We start from the raw sequence: 13,789 nt of genomic DNA, 5'->3' as shown, positions 1-13,789 counted from the left end.
TGGTTCAACGAAAGGAAAGAACAACTGTCAGGAGTTTTCAATTTTGTTTTTTTCAACAGAAGGATATTGCCAGGAGGGAGAGAGTGAGGGTTTTATGCATGAGCAGTCCCAGAGGACACCATGTTCCGGGGAAGAGAAGCTTCCTTACTCACTGAGCAGTCTCAGAGGACACCGTGTTCAAGAGAAGAGAAGCTTCCTTCTGCTCTGCATTGATATACAGTACAGTAAAGTACAGACTAATGGTAAATGTAGGGATGTACAGTATATTAAGCATATTATGCAGATAGAATAAACATACGTGGCTGATAAAAAAATATGTAGGCAATTAATGACTTGAAATACAGAATGCAATGCGTTTTGTAATAAAAATATAGAGTGTTTGGTCCAAAAAATAAGACAAAATATCTAAGAAAAAATTATATATAAAAAATCTACAAAATATATATTATATATACTGAACAAAAATATAAATGCAACATATAAAGTGCTGGTCCCATGTTTCATGAGTTCTCTCAAATTTTGTGCACAAATTTGTCTACATCCCTGTTAGTGAGCACTCTCTCGTCTCCTTTGCCAAGATAATCCATCCACCTGACAGGTGTGGCATATCAAGAAGCTGATAAAACAGCACGATCACTACCACAGGTGCACCTTGTACTGGGGACAATAAAAGGCCACTCTAAAATGTGCAGTTTCATCACACAACACAATGCAACAGATTGGAATGCTGACTGCAGGATTGTCCACCAAAGCTGTTGCCAGAGAATTTCATGTTCTTTTCTCTCATACATAAGCCGGCTCCAACGTAGTTTTAGAGAATTTGGCAGTACATCCAACCGGCCTCACAACCGCAGACCATGTGTAACCACAACAGCCCAGGACCTCCACATCCGGCTTCTTCACCTGCAGGATTGTCTGAGACAGCCACCCGGACAGCTGATGAAATTGAGGAGTATTTCTGTCTGTAATAAAGCCCTTTTGTGAGGAAAAACAAATTCTGATTGGCCGGGCCTGGTTCCCTAGTGGGTGAGCCTATGCCCTCCCAGGCCCACCCATGGCCTGCCTAGTGATGTGAAATCCATAGATTAGGGTCTAAAGAATTAATTTCAATTGACTGATTTTCCTTATATGAAGAGTAACTCAGTAAAATGGGGACAGTAAAGCTGTCCCCATTTTACCGTATCTGATCTCATCCTCATCAGTGGCACCTTGTGAATGGCTGAATACCCCTGGGTATTCACAAGGTGCCACTGATGAGGACGAGATCAGATGGGGTAAAATTGGGACAGTTTTACTGTAGAAAATCCGACCTTTAAAACAGTGATTCTCTTCAGTAGATCATGTTAGCAGTCGTGGCCAAGTTGGCAGGTTTCTTCTCTCCTGGTTTGTTGAGTAGTGAGCTAGATCAGTGCAGTCACCCACAGCGTGGCCAGGCCATGGGTGATCTGTCCAGACATGCTGCTTCGGGTCAGCAGGCAAGACCTGAGCGCAGCCTGGCAGGAGACTCCACTGACCCATTTACAACACGTAGCGAAAGGATGACCTCAAACACACCGACAAGCGTGCGCACACACCACACACAGGAAGTTCACACGCAGGCATGCACACAACACACACACACACACACACACACACACACACACACACACACACACACACACCACAACACACACACAACACACACACACACACACACACCCACACACACACCACACACAAACACACACACACACACACACCACACACACACACACACCACAGCACGAGCACGCCTGGGCTCTGTTCACAGAGGGAGATAATGAGAGGATTGAGGCCTTAATTGAGAGGGGTGAGAGTGCAGGCTCCTGCTGTGGTGGGATACTCTGTCTGCACTGTGGGTCTGCCTGGAGAAGCTAGCTAGCTGGCTACTGTAGCAGAGGGAGCCTTAGCCATAATTCACCTAGAACTACCATACAGTATGGGGCAACTTTCCACTGATTATGGGGGAAAATATCTCAGCTCCATTTGTCTAGTACAGGCATCTGCAACTTATGGCATAGGTGCCACGGCTGGCATGCAAGGGTATTTGCCTTGGCACGCCAAGCAATTTTATAAAAATTTTGCATTAGTCCCGACACTGCATTCAATATATTATTACAGTCATTTACTGTAATAAAACAGTGGTTGTTCCACTGGATATCATAAGGTGAATGCACCAATTTGTAAGTCGCTCTGGATAAGAGCGTCTGCTAAATGACTTAAATGTAAATGTAAATTTACCATTCTCAATCTCGGAGTGGGCAAGTTGTTTGCAGAGCTCACAACCCATGCTACACTTGTGAGAAACACGTTTTGGTTTATTTCCTTTTTGTCTTGGAGCACTCCATGTGAACATGTGTCTGGTTCTTTGTTCTGACATTGTTGAGTGAGCGAGCGTACCTGAGCACGCATAGAGGTACATGGCCTGCGCCCAATCTATAAAAGTGCTCATTTGGGAATGTCTGATAGTACTTCTGATTGTCTTAACTCACCACCACTAATGAGCTGCGGAGCTTCTCAAAGTAATTTTTAATTGATCTCACACAGAATTCTATGTTTTTATGTCAAACGGTTGTGTTAGATTTCAGTCTTCTGTGATGTACTGTATATAAAGTGTAATATTGGGATGCAAACTCAATATAGTATACATTTCAACTCTATATGTGACATGGTACATGTATCTTATTTTTATAAGCCCATAACCATGTGTGTGAGGTGTATACTTTGTTTCAAAGTAGATTTGTTTAAGACTACCAAGAAACACTCTGTGTGATCCTGATTTAGCCCACTGCAGTAAAAAGTTAATGAAATTGGAGTCAATTCCCATATGTTCCAAGACAGACCAGAGATATGACCATTCTAGTCTATCAAAAGCTTTTTCTGCATCGAGAGATAATACAGCCCAAGGAGATGTTGTTTGAATTGAAGATATGTAATAGTCTACGGAGGTTATCTGAGGAGAAAGTTTTTTTAACAAACCTGCTTTGGTCCGTGTGGACCAATTTTGGTCTCGAGATGGGACAACAACTTTTTGGAAAACCGTTTAATATTTGTGTTTATCAAAGATAGGGGGTGATAGTGAGAACACTGGGTGGCATCCTTATCATTTCTAAATAAAAGCTAAATTAGTCATGTATTCACATCTCTCTCAAAGGAACCTTTGTGAACGGCTGTGTTAATCATTTCGAGCAATAGTGGACCTAATTGATTCCAAAACTTTAAATAGACCTCAGGAAAAATACCATCCCATCCAGGTTATTTCCATTTATTCATGATATCCAATACCCTTTTGAGTTCATTAACCTCTTGACGCTAGGGGTCAGATTATTATTTATTTTTTAAATAACGCTCCCAAGGTAAACAGACTATTTCTCAGGTCCAGATCGTAGAATATGCATATAATTTACAGATTAGGATAGAAAACACTCCAAAGTTTCCATAACTGTCAAGATATTGTCTGTGAGTATAACAATACTTATTCTGCAAGCGAAAGCCTGAGACAATGTAACCCGGAAGTGATATTTAAAAAACAAAAGTCTGTGTTCTGGCCCGTCTAACCTCCATTTAAAGGGGTATCAACCAGATTCCTTTCCCAATGGCTTCCTCAGGCTGTGACCAGGCTTTAGACATAGTTTCAGGCTTTTATTTTGAAAATTGAGCGAGTTTTTTCAAAAGTAGTCAGGTGTCCTCTGAATATTTCCTGCGTGCGAGAGAGGGGCACCCGTTTGTCTCTTATTGAATAGGTTATGGTCCGGGTGAAATATTATCGATTATGTTTGTTAAAAACAACCTGAGGATTTGATTATAAAAAACATTTCTCAACATAATGCGCAACCCAAATCGCGTTTTTTTGTGATAAAAGTAATATTTATCGAACAAAAATAACATTTGTTGTGTAACTGGGAGTCTCGTGAGTGGAAACATCCGAAGATTATCAAAGGTAAGCGATTCATTTCATTGCTTTTCTGACTTTCGTGACCAAGCTAACCAAGCTAATATAAGGCTAGCTGTTGTAGCATTGAAAGCTACACTCACAAAAGCTTGGATTTCTTTCGCTGTAAAATATATTTTCAAAATCTGACACGATAGGTGGATTAACAACAAGCTAAACTGTGTTTTGGTATATTTCACTTGTGATTGCATGATTATAAATATTTTTTGTAATATTTATGCATTTGGCGCCCTGCAATTCAGCGGTTGATTAGGGAAATGATCCGTAAAAGGGATCCGTAGCGCAGAGAAGTTAACTTGGCTTTGTATGCATCTATAAGTAGTCATAATATAACAATTACTATGTTGTGTATGTTTGCTGTCTCCTTTACTTGTAGCTCTGCTTTATGTAACTTACCGTCATGTAAATACAGTCCTTTCTTACACTGCCGTTGTTTATTCCTTGTTAGCAAACAATGCTAGTCATTAGCCTACTCTACTATGTAATATATGCTTAGATACAGTGCTTAGATACAGTCCTTGTTATCGAGTATTGCTCTGTAATAGCCTAGTGTTTATTGCTGCAGTGTATTATCATATAAAGTCCTTCAAATTTTGCTATTATAGTTCTATGCCATTACATGACATGGGTATAGCTCATTCATGTCCATTCACTACTCTGCTCTACCAACAACGAAGAGATTTTACCAACAACGAACATACAGCCTACGAGGAGGAGGTGAGGGCCCTGGCGGAGTGGTGCCAAGAAAATAACCTCTCCCTCAACGTCAACAAAACGAAGGAGTTGATCGTGGACTTCAAGAGACAGCAGAGAGAGCACACCTCCATCCACATCGCCGTCGACGAGGCCGCAGTGGAGAAGGTGAAAAGTTTCAAGTTCTTTTGGCGTGCACATCACTGACGATCTGAAATGCTCCACCCACACGGAGTGTGGTGAAGAAGGCACAACAGCGCCTCTTCAACCTCAGGAGGCTGAAGAAATGTGTCTTATCCCTGCACCTTAGAGGCTGCTGCCCTGTCTACATAGACATGGAACACTGGTCACTTGAATAATGTTTACATACTGTTTTACCTATTGCATATGTCACGATCGTCGTAAGAACATTCGGACCAAAGCGCAGCATGATATGGGTTCCACATATTTATTGAAGTGAAACGCACAAAACAATAAAGAACAAACGAAACGTGATGTCAATGAAGTGCTCACAGGCAACTACACATAAACAAGATCCCACAAAACATAGTGGGGAAATGGCTGCCTAAATATGATCCCCAATCAGAGACAACGATAAACAGCTGCCTCTGATTGGGAACGCATACCAGGCCAACATAGAAATAAACAGCCCTAGATTACCCACCCTAGTCACACCGCCGCCTAAACAAAATGGAATAAAAAGGCTCTCTATGGTCAGGGAGTGACAGTACCCCCACCCCCCCCCAAAGGTGCGGACTCCGGCCGCAAAAACTGACTCATTAGGGGAGGGTCTGGGTGGGCATCTAGCATCGGTGGCGGCTCCGGTGTGGGGCGAAGTACCCACTCAGCTCGCGGATCCGCCAGCATCGGGGCGGCTCTGGTAGACGGGACGAAGAACCCGCTCATCCCGCGGATCCAGCATGGACACTGGCTGAACACTTGCCTGGACTGGACCTTGATGTAAGAGGAAGGCTCCTGCCATGGAGCGGGACTGGACACCGGGTCTAGACTGGACATCGGTGCAGAGGAAGTTTCCTGCGCAGGGAGCGGGACTGGACACGTGCCTGGACTGGGCATCGGCGCAAAGGAGGGCTCCGGCCGAAGAGCTGGACTGGACGCCATGAATGGACTGGCCATCGGCGCAGAGGAAAGCTCCTGCCCTGGAGCTGGACTGGACGCCTGTGCCTGACATGGGCACCGGAGCAGAAGAAGACTCTGGCCTTGGGAGCTGGACTGGACGCCGTGCTTGGACTGGCATCGGCGCAGGGGTAGGCTCCGGCCATGGAGCTGGAGGTTCCGGACCGTTGACTGTCGCTGGAGGTTCCGCACTGTGGACCGTCACAGGGAGTTCTGGACTGTGGACCGTCGCAGGAGGTTCCGGACTGTGGACCGTCGCAGGAGGTTCCGGACTGTGGACCATCGCAGGAGGTTCCGGACTGTGGACCGTCGCAGGAGGTTCGCGGACTGTGACCGTCGCAGGAGGTTCCGGACTGTGAAACGTCGCCGGAAGCTCTGGACTGTGAACCGTCGCCGGAAGCTCTGGACTGGGACCGTCGCCGGAAAGCTCTGGACTATGAACCCTCGCTGGCGGCTCTGGACTGGGAACCTCACTGGCGGCTCTTGGACTGGGAACCCTCGCTGGCGGCTCTGGACTGGGAACCCTCGCTGGAGGCTCTGGACTGGGAACCCTCGCTGGAGGCTCTGGACTGGGAACCCTCGCTGGAGCTCTGGACTGCAGACCGTCGCTGGAGGCTCTGGACTGCAGACTGTCGCTGGAGGCTCTGGACTGCAGACCGTCGCTGGAGGCTCTGGACTGCCGACGCGTCGCTGGAGGCCTGGTGCGTGGAGCTGGCACAGGACGTACTGGGCTGTGGAGGCGTACTGGAGGTCTGGTGCGTAGAGCGCGGCAACAATTTTCCGGACAGGTGACACACTCCGCACTGCGAGTGCGGGGAGCTGGCACAGAACGTACTGGGCTTTGGAGGCGCACTGGAGCCTGATGCGTAGAGCCGGCACAAAATTGTACCGGAACGATGACACACTTCGCATGGCGAGTGCGGGGAGCTGGCACAGGACGTACTGGGCTTTGAAGGCGTACTGGAGACTTGGTGCGTAGAGCCGGCACACATGGTACCCGGACAGATGACACGCTCCTCAAGGAGATTGCGGAGAGTGGCACAGGACGTACTGGGCTGTGAAGGCATACTGGAGACCTGGTGCGTGGAGCCGGCACAGTTTTTACCAGAATGCTAGCACGCTCCTCAGACGAGTATGGAGAGCTGACTCAGGTGGCATCAAACTGATAACACGCTCCTTAGGGTGAATGTCGTGCATCATACACCAACACAACAACTCTCTTCATTTCTCTCTCCTCCAATTTCTCCATCAACTCACTGACGGTCTCTGACTCTCTCCGTTCACTCTCCTCCAATTTCTCCCTCTTCTCCCAGACTGGCTCTGGTTCACTCCTCAGCCCCCCCCCCCCCCCCCCCCCCCCCTGTTTTTTGGGCTTTCTTTGTGGCCACGAACCCCGGCGTCGTCGCTGTCCTCCCTTCTCTCCTTGCGTCTGCCGCTAAGGAAGGATATCCTGTCCTGCCATGATTTCCTCCCAAGTCCAGGATCCCTTCCCATCCAAGATCTCCTCCCAAGTCCAGGATACCTTCTCCCTCCAGGGCACGCTGCTTGGTCCTGTTGTGGTGGTATCTTCTGTCATGATCGTCGTAAGAACATTCGGACCAAGCGCAGCGTGATATGGGTTCCACATATTTATTGAAGTGAAACGCACAAAAACATAAAGAACCAACGAAACGTGATGTCAATGAAGTGCTCACATGCAACTACACATAAACAAGATCCCACAAAACACAGTGGGGAAATGGCTCCCTAAATATGATCCCCAATCAGAGATAACGATAAACAGCTGCCTCTGATTGGGAACCATACCAGGGGCCAACATAGAAATAAACAACCTAGATTACCCACCCTAGTCACACCCCGACCTAACCAAAATAGAGAATAAAAAGGCTCTCTATGGTCAGGGCGTGACAGCATATGTATACTGTATACTGTATACTGTATTCTAGTCAGTATTCTGTACATATGCTATTCTATCCATGTATTCTTCAGATATACTATGTACTGTATTCTATCCACATACTGTCCATATTGTCTATACATCACACCACATATTTATACTCCGGACTCCGACATTGCTCGTCCTAATATTTCTATTTTTCTTTTACTTTTAGATTTGTATGTATTGTTGTGTATTGTTAGATATTACTGCACTGTTGGAGCTAAGAACACAAGCATTTTGCTACACCCACAATAACATCCGCTAAACATGTGAATACGACCATAAAATTATATTTGATTTGTAGCCTGTATGTGAATATTCATTATTCCTTTCTCCGTACCTTTGAGAAGCATCCCCATGTACATCCCCATTTCCATCCCAATATTAATTTTCTCCTCTGTGTGAATAACGTTTCTGTGTGTTAACTCTTGGGCTGCTTTATTCCCCTCTAACAGGGGGTGGTGTCATTGAGTCATAAACCAGTAAAATACGTAAAGCCAGGTCGTTATCTTTCACAGAAAATATGATATTCAGAGAATAACGGAGCGTACACATTAATAAAGGCAATTTTCTTTCCATTATGGATGCATTTAAGGAAAGTGATTCTGCCTTCTTGGTCTTAGTGCAGAAAAAGTGTCAATGCAGGTAGACCGGATAGCCATTTGATGAGCTATTTAGCTGTCTTGTTTAGCAGTCTTATGGCTTGGATGTAGAAGCTGTTTAGGGTCCTGTTGTTTCCCGACTATGTGCACTGGTACAGCTTGCCATGTGGTAGCAGAGAGAACAATCTATGGCTTGGGTGGCTGGAGTCTGACAATTGTTTGGGCCTTCCTATAACACCGCCTGGTATAGAGGTACTTTAAGGAATACCTAGGATAGGATAAAGTAATCCTTCTAACCCCCCTCCCCCCTTAAAAGAGTTAGATGCACTATTGTAAAGTGGTTGTTCCACTGGATATCATAAGGTGAATGCACCAACTTGTAAGTCGCTCTGGATAAGAGCGTCTGCTAAATGACTTAAATGTAAATGTAAATGTACTGGACGGCACGGAGCTTGGCCCCAGTTATGTACTGGGCCGTATTCGTCATGATCTGTAGCGTCTTGTGGTCGGGTGCCTTGCAGTTGCCATACCAGACGGTGTTACAACCAGTCAGGATGCTCTCAATGGTGCAGCTGTAAAAGTTCCTGAGGATCTGAGGGGCCATGTCAAATAGTTTTAGCCTCCTGAGGGAGAAGGGGCATTGCCGTGCCTTCTTCACGACAGTTCTGGTGTGAGAGGACCATGTTAAGTCCTCAGTGATGTGGACAGAGGAACTTGAAGCTCTTGGCCCTCTTCACTGCGGCCCCATCGATGTGGATGGGTGTGTGCACCGCCCTCTGTTTCCTGTAGCTCATGAAAAGCCCGAAAAATTGCCTAAGACTTCAGCCACAGGTCTCCACCCACTCAGACACAACCTACGCGGCTGCTAAAATGATTATTGATCAGATGTATTACTCCATTACGTTGCTGTCCATTATTATTGATTGCCACTACCACTATTTATTTATACTACTACTGGTCACTATTACTCCTGTTTACATGTATACAGTATGTTACCATTAGTATATTACCATAATTATTTATATATTCCTGCTACCAGTCACTTTTTAGCCCTGTTTACATGTATATTCTACTACGTCACATTTTATGTATAAACCCACCTCAACCACTCCAGTACCCCTGCACATTGAATAATGCACTGGCACTGACCTGGATATACTTCTCGTGTTTCTTTAACTCACATCGTAGTTCTAGTTTATTTTTATATTTTATTCTATTTTCTATTATTATCTATACTATCATTATCACTGCATTGTTGGCAAAGAGCTCTTAAGGTAAGAATTACACTGTACAGTTTTACACCTTGTCACATTGGTATGAAGGGTCGGGAGAAAGACGCAGGAATCCGTAATAGTTTTTTTTATTAATCCCAAATGACGGCGTGCCGTGTAAAGGCACGGGGACGAAGACCAAACAAACACGTAACAAAACACAGGGTAGAAACCCAAAACGAAAGAGCGAGGAGTACCTCGAATAAATAACACACGTGCACAATGATTAGCGCACGGGACGAGACCAGTAACCATCTGCGCAATCCACAAAGGCACGAAAGCCCAAAACACCCAGCACAGGTACTCACACGCACCAACGGACATTGTAACAATAATCGACCAGACCATGGTGAAGAAGGGGCACATATATAAAAATACAATCCGTGGGAATACGGGCCAGGTGTGCGCAATGAAAGTTCCGGAGGGATCCGTGACACACCTGTTGTATCCTGTGTACATGGCGAATAAACTTTGAAACACTGGTCTAGTAGAATCACTTACAGGAATGTAGACCTACAGAGTGGTTTTCCCACCGGCTCATGCTAACGTATTTGCTCTGTTTGTCCACTAGAAGCACTGTACAGTAACATAGGACTACAGAGCAGCATTCTCACCAACTCATACTAACAGCTTACAGCAGGTCCTTTTGTCAGCCACACCTAATTGACATTTCACTGACATCTCACTGACGTCTCACCTTAGTCTCACCCAGAGCTCGAGGAGACAGATGGCTCGGTGCTGAGTCGCTACCAGCAGAGTCGTGCAGAGACTGTGCTGCAGTCAGCGGGCTCCTAAAGCGCCCGGTCTGCTCCTGGACCAACCTGAACAGATGAGCAGCACCAACACACCCTGGCCCTCTCATCTCCCTTGGAGGCCAGTCTGTCAGCTGTCAGGTTTCCTACCTCCAGCACAGAGCCAACACTGGGGAGGACAGGCACATTTGCATTGGTCTAATTAATGAAAAGTAAAGGCTGGAGGGAGAGTTAGTTCATGCAGAGTTGATGTAGCATCCCAGTTTACCACCCAGCACTGTCTCCAATGTGTCTGAGAGGCCAAGAGTCTGTCGAGGCCAAGAAAGAAAGAGCCCATAGTGAGGACTGGTTGTATTCAGTCAGACTGCTGTTTGCTAGTTGCTATGGTTGTGTAAGTTGCACCTACACAGGGTGATGCAGTTGAAGATCAGTCAAGCACACAGACTGCCTTCATGCTGCTATCGACATGCTGGACAATCACCAGAGGCCATATGATGAAAGGAAACAAAATCAAAGACCTTTAGCCCTTTATCTCTTCCTCTCTCTACCTCTCTTCCTCTCCTCTCATTAGTGACAGAGGCCAGTGTGTGTGTGGGGGGGTGCGTGCGTGTGCGTGCGTGCGTGTGTGTGTTTGTGTGTGTGTAGCGATGTCCGTGTTGCCATCGGTTTGAAAGTCGTTAATGCAGCATGTCAATCAACCGGGACACACATATCAATATTTGGATCAGTGTGTGGCAGGCTGGAAGTAGAATTATGACTGAGGAAGATTGACTGCACACAAGAATGATGGAGAGGAGGGGTAGGCTAGACCTGAATGAACAGGAGAGGAGATTCTGTGTGTGGGCGTGTGTGCACAAGCGTGTATGTGTGTGTGAGAGAGAGTCAATTACAGTACAGCAACATAGGCAGTGAGAGAAATTTGACCCCAATAACTACCGTGGGATATGCATCAACAGAAACCTTGGGAAAATTTTCAGCATTATCATTAATATACGGGATCGGTGTCCCTATACCGGGACGGTTGTTGCTAATGTGCACTAATGTGACTATAATGACGTTGTAAGTAACAGCCAACTTTCCAGGACATAGACCTGTCTTATATGTGCAGAAAGCTTACATTAATGTTAATCTAACTGCACTGTACAATGTACACTAGCAATTACAGTGAAAAAATACCAAGCTATTGTTTGAGGAGAGTGCACAACAACAAAACACTTTTATCATGGCAACTGGTTTGATACATTCACCTCTGGTAAATAATGTACTTACATTCAGTAATCTGTGGGTCCCAGAGATAAAATTAAGCATACTTTTGTTTGATAAATCCATGTTATATTCAATTTTAGGAACTGGGTTCTACAGTTTGAACCCTTGCTGTTTCATGCTTTTTTGACTTCAAATAAGCTTTTGACTAAATTTGGCATGAGGGTCTGCTATACAAATTGATGGAAAGTGGTGTTGGGGGAAAAACATACGTCATAATAAAATCCATGTACACAAACAAAAAGCTTTAAGCCCCACCCTCTTCAATATATATATCAACGAATTGGAGAGGGCACTAGAACAGTCTGTAGCACTCGGCCTCACCCGGCCTCACCCTACTAGAATCTGAAGTCAAAGGTCTACTGTGTGCTGATGATTTAGTGCTTCTGTCCCCAACCAAGGAGGGCCTTACAGCAGCACCTAGATCTTCTGCACAGATTCTGTCAGACCAGGGCCCGGACAGTAAATCTCAGTAAGACAAAAATAATGGCGTTCAAAAAAAGGTCCAGTTGCCAGGAACACAAATACAAATTCCATCTAGACACTGTTGTCCTAGAAGCACACAAAAAAACATACATACCTCGGCCTAAACATCAGCGCCACAGGTAACTTCCACAAAGCTGTGAACGATCTGAGAGACAAGGCAAGTTGGGCCTTCTATGCCACCAAAGGAACATTACATTTGACATACCAATTAGGATCTGGCTAAAAATACTTGAATCAGTTATAGAACCCATGGCTTATGGCTATGAGGTCTGGGGTCCGCTCACCATCCAAGAATTCACAAAACGGGACAAACACCAAATTGAGACTCTGCATGAAGAATTATCCTAAGCAAGCTGGTCCTGGGGCTCTGTTCACAAACAGAAACAGACCCCACAGATCCCCAGGACCGCAACACAATTAGACCCAAACAAACAATGAGAAAACAAAAAGATAATTACTTCACACATTGGGAACAATTAACAAAAAACTGAGCAAACTAGACTGCTATTTGGCCCTAAACAGAGAGTACACAGTGGCAGAATACCTGACCAATATGACTGACGCAAAATTGAGGAAAGCTTTGACTATGTACAGACTCAGTGAGCATAGCTTTGCCATTGAGAAAGGTCACTGTATGCAGACCTGGCTCTTAAGAGAAGACAGGCTATGTGCACACTGCCCACAAAATGAGGTGGGAACTGAGCTGCACTTCCTAACCTCCTGCCCAATGTATGACCTAGAACAAAGAACAAACACCATTGTAAATACATCCCATATTTATTTATCGCACATAATATACAATTTTAAATGTCTTTTGGAATCTAAGCAAGACACAAGGTGAAGAGAGAGAGAGAGAGAAGAGAAGGAGGAGAAGAGAGACAGAGAGAGAGAGAGAAGAGAGAGAGAGAGAGAGAGAGAGAGAGAGAGAAGAGAGAGAGGAGAGAGAGAGAAGAGAGAGGAGAAGAGAGAGAAGAGAGAGAGAGAGAGAGAGAGAGAAGAGAGAGAGAGAGAGAGGAGAGAGAAAGAGAGAGACAGAGAGAGAGAGAGAGAGAGAGAGAGCGAGAGAAGAGAGAAGAGAGAGGGAGAATATTAATGTGTGGCCCTGGGGAGGGGCTGCTGTCAGCTGATTACAAGCTGGCTGGTGCTGTGGGTAGATCATTACTCGTCCTCTTTTCCTGCACCTGACACCTCTTGGTTCCTCGTGCTTTCCTCTTCCTACACCCTGTGGCTCCCCCATGGCAGCATTGAGCTGCTTCCTCTCACACTTCCTCTCAACCTGACGGATCTCCTACAGCACAGTATCTCAACTGGTTTTTGCCGCTGGGACCCAAATTGAAACCAGTTTGAGGATTCGTCGCGTCGCAATCCAATATTCGCATTGCCGTTTCTTTTGTTGTTGCAAAAATGCTATCTGAGAAAAACTATTTTTAATCTATCATTGGTAGTAAATGTACCCAAGGAAAACAACAGTCCCATCTTTTTTCATTGTCCATTTTTACAATATTCTTGATGAAGAAGGTCAAGCACACTGGGTTGAAACCACAAAATCAACCACATCTTCTAAATAGCACTGCTAAAACACTATATTTTTAAAGAAAACTGACTGAAGAAAAATATAGGTTTATTATAAAAATGTACATAAATAGGTTTCTAATCTTCTACACACTTTTTTCTAC

General features: G+C 45.2%; 1 protein-coding gene across 1 annotated transcript in view; it reads right to left on the bottom strand.

Moving 5' to 3' along the window:
- The window catches only part of LOC111951684 (DNA nucleotidylexotransferase-like), a 146,713-nt gene that overhangs the window by 98,168 nt on the left and 34,756 nt on the right, over positions 1-13,789 (bottom strand). The window lies entirely within an intron of this gene.

The sequence above is a fragment of the Salvelinus sp. IW2-2015 genome, linkage group LG25 (assembly GCF_002910315.2).
Source record: "Salvelinus sp. IW2-2015 linkage group LG25, ASM291031v2, whole genome shotgun sequence".
Lineage (NCBI taxonomy): Eukaryota > Metazoa > Chordata > Actinopteri > Salmoniformes > Salmonidae > Salvelinus > Salvelinus sp. IW2-2015.
Note: the sequence above shows the minus strand (reverse complement) of the source record. Positions and strands in the feature narration are given on the sequence as shown.